This window comes from Physella acuta, unplaced genomic scaffold, assembly GCF_028476545.2.
Source record: "Physella acuta isolate Inbredline_101_S28 unplaced genomic scaffold, ASM2847654v3 ptg001072l, whole genome shotgun sequence".
Classification (NCBI taxonomy): Eukaryota; Metazoa; Mollusca; class Gastropoda; family Physidae; genus Physella; species Physella acuta.
Genome location: NW_026732589.1, coordinates 24,701 through 41,737, shown reverse-complemented (window position 1 = coordinate 41,737; position 17,037 = coordinate 24,701). Strand labels below are relative to the sequence as shown.

The 17,037-nt window shown below is 45.0% G+C and overlaps 1 protein-coding gene across 1 annotated transcript in view; it reads right to left on the bottom strand.

Moving 5' to 3' along the window:
* LOC131955517 (B-cell CLL/lymphoma 9-like protein) overlaps window positions 1-15,113 on the bottom strand; it is a 38,201-nt gene extending 23,088 nt beyond the window's left edge. Inside the window, exon 1 of the mRNA XM_059319666.1 lies at window positions 14,987-15,113. The gene's annotated coding sequence lies outside the window, so the exon portion shown is untranslated. The remainder of the gene's footprint in view (window positions 1-14,986) is intronic.
* Between the last annotated feature and the right edge of the window lie 1,924 nt (window positions 15,114-17,037).

Below are 17,037 nucleotides of genomic sequence, written 5' to 3'. Positions count from 1 at the left end.
TTTAAACTAACAAATAATTTTCTTTTAAATTATCACATTAACGTTTCGACATTGCAGCCCTCGTTCACAGTTCAATTGATAATTGGTGGCTCTCGCTGTTTTAATTGTAGGGTGCAGGCTCAAATCATTGATTTTGAGACTTGTAAAGTGGTTGTAGCATCGAAAGCGTCAATTTATTCTTCTCAAATGGGTGTGGTTAAACAGTTTTGATACTTGTGATTTGTGTGATGTGATTAACTATCCTATAATCTGCAGACATATCATTTAACTGTCATGTAATGTGTAGATATATCTTTTAAATACCCCAAAATGTGCAGACATATTTCAACTAATCTTACAATTTGCAGACACAGTTTTTAAATCTAATCCTACAATGTGCAGAAAAATCTTTTTAAATGCCCTACTATGTGATGATGTTATTTTAACTATCCTACAATGTGCAGAAATACATTTTAACTACTTAAAATATGCTGACAGATCTTTTAACTACCATACAATGTGCCAATGTTCTTTTAACTACCCTACATGTGCAGACTAATCTTTTAACTACACCCTACAATGAGAATACGCGTCTTCTAAAGTGCAGACACGCCTTTTAACACGCTACTATTTTACTACCATATAACACGCTGCCCTCGACGTAAACTGGGCATATGTGCTAACACGCTGCCCTCGACGTAAACTGGGCATATGTGCTAACACGCTGCCCTCGACGTAAACTGGGCACATGTGCTAACACGCTGCCCTCAACGTAAACTAACTTGGCGTATGTGCGAGCATGCTGCCCCCGACGTAAACTGGGCATGTGTGCTAACTCGCTGCCCTCGGCGTAAACTAACTGGGCATATGTGCTAACACGCTGCTCTCAACGTTTTTTAACCGGGCATATGTGCTAACACGCTGCCCTCGACGTAAACTAACCGGGCATATGTGCTAACACGCTGCCCTCGACGTAAACTAACCGGGCATATGTGCTAACACGCTGCCCTCGACGTAAACTAACCTCATACAACTACTGCGGGGTTGGTATGTGATCAAGAGAGTCACCCCCAGAGTTCAGAGGTCACACTACAAAGAGACGGCCGAAGCCATAACGTCGGGGGTTACAGTAATCCAAACCCCAGATACGGACCTGGATATTACTCTAGGTACAAACAGAATAAAACACGGGGGGGGGGGGTAGGCGGACGGTAGGGCTTTATCAGTCAGCTAAGTGTTCCCTTGAAAAGAAGGGGGGGGGGGGCTTTCTTTTAACCCGGGGGATGGGGGGTGTAATCTACGCGGGTTTACGGCCCTTAGTCTGAGTCAGAGATGGGGAATAAAAGTTTAAGGTTACCCAGCAAGCCGTGGTGATGGCATGGTTAGAGTTTTAAAGTACTCCAACCCCCGCCTCAGCAAGTCAATATGTATTTTAAAACATAATACAGACCGACCTGGGTATACTTTGATTTGTCATTAAGTCGACCATATCGCGCATTCACGAATTAAAATGAAAGTGCAGAGAAAGAATTATATTAATTTAAATAGTGTATAATACTATACTCGATAAATGTAACGAAGAATATGACAAGTTGACCAAAGGAATTCGTCACTAAACTAAATATTTTAAGTTTATGATGATTTTAACAAAGGAATTCGCTAATAAACTAAGTACATGACTAGTTCACTAAAGGAATTCATCACTAAACAAACTATTGTAATTATATGACTATTTGACTACAGGAAATCGCCACTGAACTAAATATTGCAAGTACATTATTATGATGCTTCAACCAACGAAATAGTGTCAGTCCAAACAGTGGTAATCTGCAATCTGCATAATTAAAAAAAAAATTAAAAAACAAAAAGATGTTCGACAAACACAATGCAAAAATGGAGGTGTATTGATGTTCACACGTCGAACTACAAACGTTCATACTGGCGGCTATTGAAAGCTGCTCCCCTACACAGGATTTCTACACGATTTCAAACACATGGCGTGTTAGAGACGACACATCATCGGTCGGTTACAAAGACACCCCCCTGACCCCCCCCCCACCACCACCAACGACATACTTTGTATTGTTATGAGGATTAACACCGAGACGCATTGATACAAAACACTGAAGCCACCCACTCGGTTTATTGAACTATTGGTTAAGTATAATGTGATCCTAAATTTGGAGAATTGGGTCTGGGTTAACTTGGACAAACATTATGCGAATAGAACTAGATTTAGGTTAATATAGTATACAAATATTAGGGCAGTGGTTCTTAACTTTTATGGAGGTAACAACCCTGCTAGTTTCCTATGTGCATTCAACGAACTCTTCATAATAATTCTATCGTCCTCATCGAAAATCGGATCGTGAATATTATGAGTCGGGTGTGTACCGAACCCCTGTGGTTCGACTGAACCCAGGTTAAGAACCACTGCATTAGGAGTATGCAACTAGGCTTTAGTACAAGATGAGGAGTATTAGCAACATAGAGAAATAGGTTTAGATATAATAGGAACAAATATTAGTGACATCATTTCGGGGAGGGGGGACGGGGGACGGGACGGACATGAAATCGAAAAGTCGTAAAATTTACAATCAAAACATTGTTTTATCCAGTGAAAGTAAATTAGCAGGGGAAAGGGATGACACCAAATTTCAAATGCAACAAATTATAGGGGGTGGGGAGGGTGACACCCTCAGTTACTGCACCTGGTGACACCCGTACTAGTGACGTCATTGATAGTGAGCCTTCACTGCTGATTTCTTGTGGGTGGGGGAGGAAGAGAGAAGGGGGTGGGTACTAATGATGATTGGGCGGTCACGACTTCGCCCTAATTTAACTGACCAAGTTGACCAGGGTTAGATCTTCCGTTCGCTGGTTAGTGTCTCACACACCGTTATTGACAGACTGACTGACACACACACACACCGCTATTGACACACTGACACACCTTTCATGGTTACACTAAGCGTGGGGGCGTGGCGGGAGGGATAGCGAGAGGGGGAGGGGAAGGGGAGGTCCTTTAAAATAACAATTGGTGGCGAACGATTACAGAAGACACATTTTGTTTACACTGAGCTAACTGGAGATTCTTTTCTTTACGGCTGGCTGCAAACTTTTGCTGTTAGGATAACGGGGACAGTTGGGGAGGGAGGGGGGTGTTGTGTGATGGTGGCTGTGTTGGGTATGTGTGCATTTGTGGCTGTGTTGGATATTTCTGTTGGTGGATGCTCAGTGTGTGTGGCTGTGTTGGGTATGTGTGTGTGTGTGTTTGGCTGTGTTGGGAATGTGTGTGGCCATGTTGGGTATGTGTGTGGCTGTGTTGGGTATGTGTGTGGCTGTGCTGGGTGTGTGTGGCTGTGTTGGGTGTGTGTGGCCATGTTGGGTATGTGTGTTGCTGTGTTGGGTATGTGTGGCTGTGTTGGGTGTGTGTGGCTGTGTGCGTATGTGTGTGTGGCTGTGTTGGGTATGTGTGTGTGTGTGTGTGGCTGTGTTGGGTATGTGTGTGGCTGTGCTGGGTGTGTGTGGCTGTGCTGGGTGTGTGTGGCTGTGCTGGGTGTGTGTGTGGCTGTGTTGGGTATGTGTGTGGCTGTGTTGGGTGTGTGTGTGTGGCTGTGTTGGGTGTGTGTGGCTGTGTTGGGTGTGTGTGTGGCTGTGTTGGGTGTGTGTGTGTGGCTGTGTGCGTGTGTGTGTGGCTGTGTTGGGTATGTGTGTGTGTGGCTGTGTTGGGTATGTGTGTGGCTGTGTTGGGTGTGTGTGTGGCTGTGTTGGGTATGTGTGTGGCTGTGTTGGGTATGTGTGTGTGTGGCTGTGTTGGGTATGTGTGTGGCTGTGTTGGGTGTGTGTGTGTGGCTGTGTTGGGTGTGTGTGTGTGTGGCTGTGTTGGGTATGTGTGTGGCTGTGTTGGGTATGTGTGTGTGTGGCTGTGTTGGGTATGTGTGTGTGTGTGGCTGTGTTGGGTGTGTGTGTGTGTGGCTGTGTTGTGTATGTGTGTGTGTGTGGCTGTGTTGGGTGTGTGTGTGTGGCTGTGTTGGGTATGTGTGTGTGTGGCTGTGTTGGGTATGTGTGTGGCTGTGTTGGGTGTGTGTGTGTGTGGCTGTGTTGGGTATGTGTGTGGCTGTGTTGGGTGTGTGTGTGGCTGTGTTGGGTATGTGTGTGGCTTTGTTGGGTATGTGTGTGTGTGGCTGTGTTGGGTATGTGTGTGGCTGTGTTGGGTGTGTGTGTGTGGCTGTGTTGGGTATGTGTGTGGCTGTGTTGGGTATGTGTGTGTGTGGCTGTGTTGGGTATGTGTGTGTGTGGCTGTGTTGGGTATGTGTGTGGCTGTGTTGGATGTGTGTGTGTGGCTGTGTGCGTGTGTGTGTGTGGCTGTGTTGGGTGTGTGTGTGTGGCTGTGTTGGGTATGTATGTGTGTGTGTGGCTGTGTGCGTGTGTGTGTGTGGCTGTGTTGTGTATGTGTGTGGCTGTGTTGGGTGTGTGTGTGTGGCTGTGTGCGTGTGTGGCTGTGTTGGGTTGTGTGAGTGTGGCTGTGTTGGGTATGTGTGTGTGGCTGTGTTGGGTATGTGTGTGTGTGGCTGTGTTGGGTATGTGTGTGTGTGGCTGTGTTGGGTATGTATGTGTGTGTGTGGCTGTGTTGGGTATGTGTGTGTGGCTGTGTTGGGTATGTGTGTGTGTGTGTGTGTGGCTGTGTTGGGTATGTGTGTGTGGCTGTGTTGGGTATGTGTGTGTGTGGCTGTGTTTGGTATGTATGTGTGTGTGTGGCTGTGTTGGGTATGTGTGTGTGGCTGTGTTGGGTATGTGTGTGTGTGTGTTTGGCTGTGTTGGGAATGTGTGTGGCCATGTTGGGTATGTGTGTGGCTGTGCTGGGTGTGTGTGGCTGTGTTGGGTGTGTGTGGCTGTGTTGGGTGTGTGTGTGTGGCTGTGTTGGGTATGTGTGTGTGTGTGTGGCTGTGTTGGGTATGTGTGTGTGTGGCTGTGTTGGGTATGTATGTGTGTGTGTGGCTGTGTTGGGTATGTGTGTGTTGCTGTGTTGGGTATGTGTGTGTGTGTGTGGCTGTGTTGGGTATGTGTGTGGCTGTGCTGGGTGTGTGTGGCTGTGTTGGGTGTGTGTGGCTGTGTTGGGTATGTGTGTGGCTGTGTTGGGTATGTGTGTGTGTGGCTGTGTTGGGTATGTGTGTGGCTGTGTTGGGTGTGTGTGTGTGGCTGTGTGCGTGTGTGTGTGTGGCTGTGTTGGGTATGTGTATGTGTGTGGCTATGTTGGGTGTGTGTGTGTGGCTGTGTGCGTGTGTGTGTGTGGCTGTGTTGGGTGTGTGTGTGTGGCTGTGTTGGGTATGTATGTGTGTGTGTGGCTGTGTGCGTGTGTGTGTGTGGCTGTGTTGGGTGTGTGTGTGTGGCTGTGTTGGGTATGTATGTGTGTGTGTGGCTGTGTGCGTGTGTGTGTGTGGCTGTGTTGGGTATGTGTGTGTGTGTGGCTGTGTTGGGTGTGTGTGTGTGGCTGTGTTGGGTATGTGTGTGTGGCTGTGTTGGGTTGTGTGTGTGTGGCTGTGTTGGGTATGTGTGTGTGTGGCTGTGTTGGGTATGTGTGTGGCTGTGTTGGGTATGTGTGTGTGTGGCTGTGTTGGGTATGTGTGTGGCTGTGTTGGGTGTGTGTGTGTGGCTGTGTGCGTGTGTGTGTGGCTGTGTTGGGTATGTGTGTGTGTGTGGCTGTGTTGGGTGTGTGTGTGTGGCTGTGTGCGTGTGTGTGTGTGGCTGTGTTGGGTGTGTGTGTGTGGCTGTGTTGGGTATGTATGTGTGTGTGTGGCTGTGTGCGTGTGTGTGTGTGGCTGTGTTGGGTATGTGTGTGTGTGTGGCTGTGTTGGGTGTGTGTGTGTGGCTGTGTGCGTGTGTGGCTGTGTTGGGTGTGTGTGTGGCTGTGTGCGTGTGTGTGTGTGTGGCTGTGTTGGGTGTGTGTGTGTGGCTGTGTTGGGTATGTATGTGTGTGTGTGGCTGTGTGCGTGTGTGTGTGTGGCTGTGTTGTGTATGTGTGTGTGTGTGGCTGTGTTGGGTGTGTGTGTGTGGCTGTGTGCGTGTGTGGCTGTGTTGGGTTGTGTGAGTGTGGCTGTGTTGGGTATGTGTGTGTGGCTGTGTTGGGTATGTGTGTGTGTGGCTGTGTTGGGTATGTGTGTGTGTGGCTGTGTTGGGTATGTATGTGTGTGTGTGGCTGTGTTGGGTATGTGTGTGTGGCTGTGTTGGGTATGTGTGTGTGTGTGGCTGTGTTGGGTATGTGTGTGTGGCTGTGTTGGGTATGTGTGTGTGTGGCTGTGTTTGGTATGTATGTGTGTGTGTGGCTGTGTTGGGTATGTGTGTGTGGCTGTGTTGGGTATGTGTGTGTGTGTGTTTGGCTGTGTTGGGAATGTGTGTGGCCATGTTGGGTATGTGTGTGGCTGTGTTGGGTATGTGTGTGGCTGTGCTGGGTGTGTGTGGCTGTGTTGGGTGTGTGTGGCTGTGTTGGGTGTGTGTGTGTGGCTGTGTTGGGTATGTATGTGTGTGTGTGGCTGTGTTGGGTATGTGTGTGTGTGGCTGTGTTGGGTATGTATGTGTGTGTGTGACATACCCAACACAGCCATACACACACACCCAACACAGCCACACACATACCCAACACAGCCACACACACACATACCCAACACAGCCACACACACCCAACACAGCCACACACACACACCCAACACAGCCACACACACCCAGCACAGCCACACACAGCCACACACATACCCAACACAGCCACACACACACACACATACCCAACACAGCAACACACACATACCCAACACAGCCACACACACACATACATACCCAACACAGCCACACACACACATACCCAACACAGCCACACACACACACACATACCCAACACAGCCACACACACACACCCAACACAGCCACACACACCCAACACAGCCACACACACCCAGCACAGCCACACACATGTATGTGTGTGTGTGGCTGTGTGCGTGTGTGTGTGTGGCTGTGTTGTGTATGTGTGTGGCTGTGTTGGGTGTGTGTGTGTGGCTGTGTGCGTGTGTGGCTGTGTTGGGTTGTGTGAGTGTGGCTGTGTTGGGTATGTGTGTGTGGCTGTGTTGGGTATGTGTGTGTGTGGCTGTGTTGGGTATGTGTGTGTGTGGCTGTGTTGGGTATGTATGTGTGTGTGTGGCTGTGTTGGGTATGTGTGTGTGGCTGTGTTGGGTATGTATGTGTGTGTGTGGCTGTGTTGGGTATGTGTGTGTGGCTGTGTTGGGTATGTGTGTGTGTGTGGCTGTGTTGGGTATGTGTGTGTGGCTGTGTTGGGTATGTGTGTGTGTGGCTGTGTTTGGTATGTATGTGTGTGTGTGGCTGTGTTGGGTATGTGTGTGTGGCTGTGTTGGGTATGTGTGTGTGTGTGTTTGGCTGTGTTGGGAATGTGTGTGGCCATGTTGGGTATGTGTGTGGCTGTGTTGGGTATGTGTGTGGCTGTGCTGGGTGTGTGTGGCTGTGTTGGGTGTGTGTGGCCATGTTGGGTATGTGTGTGTGTGTGGCTGTGTTTGGTATGTATGTGTGTGTGTGGCTGTGTTGGGTATGTGTGTGTGGCTGTGTTGGGTATGGGTTAGTGTGTGGCTGTGTTGAGTATGTGTGTGTGTGTTGCTGTGCTGGGTATGTGTGGATGTGTTGGGTATGTGTTGCGTTGGTGGATGTGCTGAGTATGTGTGTAATCAGGCCGTTTGCTTAAAAATCTACACTAATTAAATACAATCCTAACTGGCATCCCATGAATTCTAAAAGAATGAAATTCTTATATTTTTAAATTTATGTATTCCACTACGACTGGGTAAAACAATATACAGAGCATCATGAGATTCAGATCGATTTCGATGACCCAACCCTATAATCGAATACAGATCAATATCGATGACCCAACAATATAATCGAATACAAATCGATCACGATGACCCAACCCTATAATCGAATACAGACCGATCTTGATGACCCACCCCACCCCTCTATTCGACAGTATTTAAAAAACATTGACCTTATCAACGCCAACTATAGAAGCCGATCGGTACCTCATAACGGCAAAGTACCTTTTATGATACTCTTTAAGAAAAACTTTGCCGCTTCTTATGTTTCAACCTTTACATACAAACACCCCCCCCCCCCACACACACACATACACATACACACACCCCTATCCCTCAAGTAAACACACAAGTAAACACACAAGTAAGCACATGTCCGATTGGTATCTCATAAAATTAACTCGTGTAATACTCTTTTTGAAACGATGACTCTTTTAACAAGGTTCACTTTATACCAGTGGTTCTTAATCGTTCTGGAGGTACCCCACCAGTCTCAAACGCGCATTCACCGAACCCGTCTTAATAGTTCAATAATCCGTATTGACAAAATCCGATCGCAAATCACATGAGTCTTGTGTGTATCCGAACCCCTAAGACTGACCCACCGAACCCATGGGGTTCGATCTGAACCCCTGGGATTCGATCTAACCCAGTTTAAGAACCACTGATGTATACATCCAAACACCTCCGCCCCCCCCCCCCCCCCCCCACACACACAGTCCCTAAATAACACTTTAAAAAAAAAGATTTAATAAGAGATCTCATACCCCAGCAGAAACCTAACCAACAAACAATCGCAATGCCCAGGGAAGCTTCTAGATTTTACGGCGCTTCACCTAACATAATGCCTGTTAGCCATTTTTTTTTTTATAATGCTGGGATGAATGCTAGTGCAAGGTAAAAGAAAATTAAGGGAAATATTAAACCGTTTGTTACTACATTTTCTTTTCCCCCTCTTCAATTTTTTTGGCCTGCCTCTCGACTCTTTTTAAATATATTCCCCCCCCCCCCCTCGCACACACACACACCCTCTTTTTCGTCTTTCTCGTTAAATCTCACAGCCTCCGAGAGAGTATCCCCCGCCATCATAAAGGGGGAGAACTGCGAAAACAAGTTGAATCAATATTGCTGCCAACTCCGAGTCGTCACTTAGCCCGCTAGAGTTAGTTCCCTTATGACCTGATTTCCCGAAATGCAGGGAGCATGAAAGACGGGCGAGAGATGGGGAAGGGGAGGGGAGGGGGGGGGGGAGACACTGAAAAAAGAAAGAGCAAAGAGAAGACGGGAGTTAGTTCGGATAATAGAGATGAAGGCTACATCAGAGGGGAGGGGGGGTGGGGGGGGGGGTGGATTGAAATAGCTCACACACAGAAAGGATGTGTGTTTGTGTCTAAGAATACTGAAAGGGGGGCGTGAAAAGGGTGAGGTGGGGGGGGGTGTAGAAGATGGGGGAGAGAGAAGGGGGGGGGGGGGAGAAGAAACGGACGTCCGTGGGAACACGAAATGCTCAAGTTGTTGCACGGGATTAGTAAGAAACCTCAAAAAGGTCACTTTAAAAAAAAATAATCCCCCCTCCCCCGGCATTTAAATACCTAGCCCCATCACGAGGGACCATGAATTTGATGCCAGTGAACAGTTTTTTAGGGGTACGCCATCTCTAAGGAAGACTTGCCTACGACGGATAAATAGATACTCCCCCCCCCAACCCTTACCCTTTCTCTCAACTGTTTCCGGCTTCTAAACCAGATCCGTTCTCACACTTTCAATTGAAAATATCCTCACACTTATTATCACAATAAACACAACGGGTCTGGGTTTATATTTAGAAACACTGAAGGCATTTTGAAAACTTATTAAAAAGCAATAGCATAATAAACTCTCTCTCTCCTTCTCTCTTTTTACGTGTGTGTGTATTAGTGCGTGTGTGTAAGTGCGTGTGTGTGTGTGTAAGTGCGTGTGTGTGTAAGTGCGTGCGTGCGTGTGTGTGATTTATATGTGATTGTACAATTTCTCAACTTACTTAGAAATACAATTCTCGAGTTTGACAAAAAGCATACAACATAATTTGAATAGGCAAAATTTAAATGTTTCTATCTTGAATACACCTTGTCTTAATTAACTCTAAATGAATCCGAAAGCTACCCTATACTGGTCTAGAATAGTCTAAGATACCATACGATGTTTCATTATAGGACACGTATACTCTTAAATGATGCCTGCCTTTTAAGTGAAAGCTTATTGAATGTATAGTTATAAAGTAGAATTGTTTAAGTTGTTGAATGTGCGCCCGTAAAGTAGAATTATAATAGCTAGTATAATAATAAAGTAGATTTGTTTTAGCTTTTTAATATATACCCGTAAAGCGGAATTATTATAGCTTATTAGATGTCTTTATAAAGAAGAATTTCTGTAGATTGTTATGCATAAACCTATAAAGTAGACGTGGGATCGTTTGTATATACTCGTCAAGTAGAATTGTTGCAGAGTGTAATACATAAATCTATAAAGTAGATAAGTTATCGTTCATTTGTAGGCCTATATAAAGTAGAATTGTGATAGTTGGATGTATCACAAAACGTGAAGATTTCTCACGTCTAGAAGGTCAGGTCAGCTTGCCCGCCACTCACCTGAGGCACGTGCATGGTGGACTCGCCACTTCCTTTTAATTAACCCATTTCGGAACTTCTCAATCAACGGCGCCTTAATGAAAGTCTACGAATTATATCAAATCCCAACACTGGTCTTATTTTCAAACAGTTTAAAAATGTGTCTGTTTAAAAAAGTCAGTAGTGAGCCAATCAAGAAGTAAAACCAAGAATAAATGTGTTAATTGATTATAGGCCTACACCAGCAGTGTGTAGATAAAAGTGCGTACAGAGCAGCCACACGATATTGACAGTGTTCCACATGACCATATTGTAAGAGGGTCACACAACCCACATAATAACTAGCATATGGGACGGTGTGACCTAGCGGTAGAGCGCTAGACTGCTAATCGAAGGTCTCAAGTTCAAATCCGGGTACAATTCAGTAGAACGTCCCTGAGTTCACCCAGCTCTGATGGGTACCTGACTCACACGTTAGGTAAAGTAAAAGGCAGCTCGGCATAGTTCTGACCACACTATCTCTTCCTATGCCGAGGTCACGGAAACAGGTGAACTCGACTTCACTTGCCCCATGGACACGTCAGGTTCATTTAGGGAACTTAACGACTAGTATAAGAGGGCCCCACGTGACTATTATAAGATGGTCCCATGTGACAATATATGGCTCATGGTGCTGGGGTCCAGTGATTTGCTACGAGGAGAGTGCCCCCCCCCCCCCGAATGGATTTTAACAGGGCTCAACCAAGGAACTCCAATGGCCCACAAACAGGTCTGCAGTACCACCCCACCCCCCCCCCCCACCCCCCATATGATCACCAACACACAAAAAAAAGGTAAACGCCCGCATGGACCCTACAGCAGAACCCAGAGTTCTGCCAAAACTGAACACAAAAAAATCTGCTTACTGCCAGAAAAATGTCATCGGCAAGTTGAGAGACGGCGTTGGCGTCAATAGGCAGATATGCGGGCTACATCTGATGGAGTCAGCTATCTGCACAACTGTGCAGACATACGGGCTACATCTGATGGAGTCAGCGATCTGCACAATTGTGCAGACATACGGGCTACATCTGTGTAGAGTCAACTTTCTGCACAATTGTGCAGAAATGCAGGCTACATCTTTATATCTTATGGAGTTAACTATGAACACATTTGTGAAGACCTGCCATTTACATTTTTGTATTTGATATAGTCAACTATTTGCACAATTGTCTTAATGTATCTGTACGCGTGTTGACGACAACTGTCCCATTGTGCATACTTGCGAGCTACATCTTTATATGTGATAGAGTCAACTGTCTGCACAATTGTGCAGACTTGCGAGCTACATCTTGAGCTTCATCTTTAAATGCGACATCAACTAGCTGCCCAACTTTGCAAATATGCAAGGTAGGCCTACATCTCTGGCACCAACTAGCTGCACAATTGTGCAGAATAGTGAGCTACGTCTTTATATGATGTACAGTACAAACTCGCCAGGCACCCAAATTAAAATTCGCTAGAGACGCAGATGTACAAAGGCTAAGTTAAAATTCGCCAAAGAGCCTAATATACAAAATTCCAATTAAAATTCGCCAGAGACCCGGATATACAGAATCCCAATTAAAATCGCCAGAGACCCGGATATAAAGTCCGTTTAAAATTCGCCAGAGACCCGGATATAAAGTCCGTTTAAAATTCGCCAGAGACCCGGATATACAGAATCCCAATTAATATTCGCTAGAGACCCGGATAAGTCCGTTTAAAATTCGCCAGAAACCCGGATATAAAATCCCGGTTAAAATTCGCCAGCGACGCTGACATCGAGTCTAAGAGTCAGAGACGCCGAGTCTACAGTCTAAGCTAGTGAAAACCAGCAACACAGTACCCATTCTTCCACTCAGCGTTAGCTTAGGTGTCGAGATAATATTCTCTTTAGTCTTTCCCCCCGCGGTATCACCACAAGCCTCGTTCTCGTACCATCCTACCTACTTTCAAACCGAGGCTACGGCCTACTTTATTTCAACTCAAAGACAAGGGCAGATAACCAAGATGCGAGTACACACACAGAGTCCGGTACTGTGGGAGGTTGTTAAGGGTAAATCTTGGCTTGGGAGTGTACTGTTACTCTAAGTCACACATGCGGCTTATGTATCAGTACTGACTCCTGGACAAAAACCTTCCTTGACATCTACCCCCCCCCCCCTCCATGGACACTAACCGTAACCCCCATATATACTAGCCTTAACCCTAAACCAAGGATACACCCTACGTTATCGCATAGGCCTACATAGATCAACTTAATGATAACAAGTCCCAATACATAAAACGGGCGTAATGTCTTCACAATTTTTATTCTATCATCCCATTATAATGTTTCTGAAACAAAGTGTGTCGTTGTTAACTATTAAATCTTCTACATATAAATATCAAAACTAACCCTATCCTTAAACTCCACACGTGTTTTGACCGTTGTTAGAATACTAACAACCTAAAACCTTATTTATTGGAAGTTTCCATTACTGGAGACCTATATGAAAATACACCAAAAGCCGATATCCTTTTTTCAATAATGACGTTGAACTTCTCCATTACATTACGTTTACACTTGCGACATGTATACCATGCTTTGCGACATGTATACTATACATGTCTAGAATAAAACAAATCGCAGCAAGTTAGTATACATGTTCTGTGAGAACAAAATATTACATAGAACATTAACTTGTTGCGAGTTGACTTTATTTTTTAAATCAAATACCTTTTCTGAACGTTGTATCGCGATACCATAATCGAAAGTATCGAGCATGAGAAAATCAACATCAAATCTAACCACAGTCTCAGTATCGTTGATAGTATCGTCATCCGCGATAATTACTATCAAACAGCGGAAGTCAAATGTACGAATACAATTAGTATACATGTACTAAATATCATCAACATTTACAAATTAAGTTCCAAATTCTTGATATTTTTTTTTTTACTAAACGTTAAATACAATCAATAAATATGTGATTACCCGCGATTTACATTACACTGTATTGGAACAGGTTTAAGGTCAAGTTGGGTATCGACCCAAGCGAGGTAACGTTTTTTACTTAATCCCGTATTCGATATTTAGTTTTTAATCGAGCGCTCGGCTTTTAAATGTTCCTGTTCTTTTAAAAATGACGATGAGAAATGTGTCGAAATTCGGGGTTGAAATTATTTGAGGGTCACCGTGACATCAGCGCGAGTTAATGCTCTTAGATGAAGCCTGAAATAGCGGACAATGTTTCCTTGATAAGAGTGGACAGAAGGGGGGTGGGGAGAGTGGTGTGGGGGGTGGACAGAAGGGGGGTTGGGGGAGGGGTGTGAGGTGTGGGGGAGTGGACAAAAGGGGGGTGGGGGAGGGGTGTGGGGGAGTGGACAGAAGGGGGTGGGGGGGAGAGGGGTGTGGAGGTGTGTGGGAGTGGACATAAGGGGGTGGGGGAGGGGTGTGGGAGTGGACAGAAGGGGGGGGGTGGGGGAGAGGGGTGTGGAGGTGTGGGGGAGTGGACAGAAGGGGGTTGGGGGGAGAGGGGTGTGACCATATTGTGACCTAGGTATTTGTAAGTGATAATAAACGAGGACAACAGCCTCTATTCTCGTCAAATTACTGTAACTTCAATTTATTAGAACTGTGTAGAGGTAGAAGTTCGAAGCCAGGGAACCGAACGGAACTATGGGGTTCGCAGTTAATAATTCTACAACTCGACCACCCCTATCACAGCAAGAGGTGTGAGATGTGCTTGGAAGGGTGGGGGTTGGCGTGACGTATGCCAGACATGGTGACACGTGTAAAACTGGGGAGGGGGGGTGAGATGCTCTCCTGATGGCACCTTCAGTACTTGACGATGTCAGCGTTAATTTACTGTTAGAGGTAATAGAGTGTTTGGTATGGTAGGTGCTGGTATAACGGTGTACCTGTCTTGTGTGATGTTGGGGTGGGTGTATGTTTTATATATATATATATTATATATATATATATATATATATATATATATATATATATATATATATATATATATATATATATATATATATATATATATATACAGAGAAATCAGGTTAATAGACGTGCTGTAATTAGGTATTAGGTACAATTACGAAAAAAGTAGATGAGCCAGTGGCCATAAATTAGAGTTCAAACATTCACCCAAACCAGGTTAAACTAAAGCAAAAATCGATGACCAATTACTTGCAGTGATTAAAGATCTATGGCCACAATCACATACGGTAGTGTTGTGTGTGTGTGTGTGTGGCTCTACCAGGTGTATGTTCGTGTGTGTGTGAACGTATCATTTTATGTGTTCGTATGTGTGAATATATGTGTGCTCGTACGTGTGTTTGTATGTGTGTTCGTATGTATGTTCTTATGCGTGAACATATTCAAATATTTATATGTGTGTTCGTACGTGTGTTTGTATGTGTTTGTATGTGTGTTCGTAAGTGTGTTCTTATGCGTGAACATATCATTCATATGTGTGTTCGTAAGTGTGAACGAATATGCGTTCGTATAATTTTACTCACCTTTGTGTCGTTGATTCCTAGATATCCATAAACCCACGTCCGACAAAGTATCCCATAAAGTGTATCCACAATGGATAAACCTAACACCACCATTGGTAAGCGGCTAGCCCAAGTTCACAGCGTTACACAAATCTCTCCATAACCAACCTGTAACACACAAAAAAACACAAAACATAAATGATATGAATCTCTTTATTTACCCCCCGCCCACAGGGTTAGCGGATAATTTATCCATACATTTATCCAACATAATTAAAGGAATTGTGTCGAGACTACGCGTAGAACGGTGTGCAATAGTGTAAAGCCTGGTCTAATTAACTGATCCGGTCGCGGTAGGCTAAACTTTACTGTACTAGTAATTTTGCCCGTAGGAGAGAGAGAGTTACGGGACATGTGGGGCTAATCTTTTTAAAATTGGTTTTTATTATAAAAGGAGAAGAGACTAAAAGCTGGTTTTTTATAGTAATATTTCAGTTAATTTGAAATAAGATCTTACTTTATTAAAACAAAGTCTGCGTTAAAAAGTTAGGGTATTAAGAAATGAAACGCACTAAAATTAAATCAAATCCGTAAGTTTCTTAGAAAAAATAACTTCGATTTTAAGAACCTTAGTAAAAACGTTAAACGTTATTTAATGGGAAAGCATTTTGAGACCAGAAATATGCACACCTCCCCCACCCTGATCCACACCTCCCCCATCCCGGTGTACACCGTCCCTACCCTGGTCCAAATCTCGCCCACCCTAGGGAATACCGTCCCTACCCTGGTACAAATCTCCCCACCCTAGGGCAAACCTCCCCCACTCTTGTCCACATCTCCCCCAACCGCATCCACACCTACCCCACCCCACACTATCCACTCAAGGTACAATCCCAGGTCACAGTGACCAGACGATGAAGCACCTGTTTCCACGAGACCCTGCGTCGTGTTTTTAGCTCTATATTGATTTGACAAAACTCTATTATTGTGGTCTGGATTTGACAAAACTCTATTATTGTGATGTTGAATTAGTATCAAACAAATGAATGAGACGCAGAGAGCGCGAGGACAATTCAAAGTTGAAGGTGTCGTGATGTTGCTAGCAGAATATGATAGGTTTGGTCAAATATCGCGAGATTTGACGACATCGTTAGAAGAATATGACGGGTTTGGTCAAATATCGCGAGATTTGACAACTACTTTCGATATCTGGTAAACACTGAGAATAAAGTCACGTCAAATATAACACTGAAAATTACAATACAGAGAAAAATGTATTCGTTCAAACGCGATCTTTTGTTTTATATACATCCCCCTCCCCCCCCCCCCATGACCCCATACATCCCCCCTCCCCCCCCCCCCCATGACCCTAGCCTTTATCTAAACCCGACCTTATATGGATATCGATAGTTAAAAACAATTCTCGATACGGTACTAAAGACGTTTTTATAAGAGCTAAATGTAGTCGAGAACTAAAACTATTATTAGCCAGTCCACTGTCAAGATTGTAAGAGTGGGTGTGTGGAGTGTGTGTGAGTGAGGAGGGGGGGGGAGAGTTGACGACACCAACAAAGCATATGTACCTAAGTAGAGTACAGAGAACTGTCCCCAGAAGGTCTACGGCCCGAGTTTTGTGAGGGGTGAGTTTTGTGAAGGGTGTGTGTTGTGGGAAGTGAGTTTTGCGAGGGGTGTGTTTTGTGAGGGGTGGATGTTGTGAGGGGTGAGTTTTGTGAGGGGTGAGTGTTGTGAGGGGTGAGTTTTGCGAGGGGTGTGTGTATAGATCAGAGCGAGGACTGACCTTGGTGAACTTTATCTAGACATTTCACGTGCATGACGTAACCTTTACCTCACCTACTCACCCGGGTTTTTTTTTTCGTGGTCATACACTATACACGCACGTATCTCATTGGGGGTGAGGGGAGGGGGGGACAACAACAGAGGGCGGGGTGAATGAAACATATAAAAATGTGTTCACAAACTTACGAAACAAATTGTCTTTAAACTAACTTTGATTTTACCATTTTTCCTCGCGGTTTCGATACCTTAACGATAATCCTAAAGCCGAAAACAGA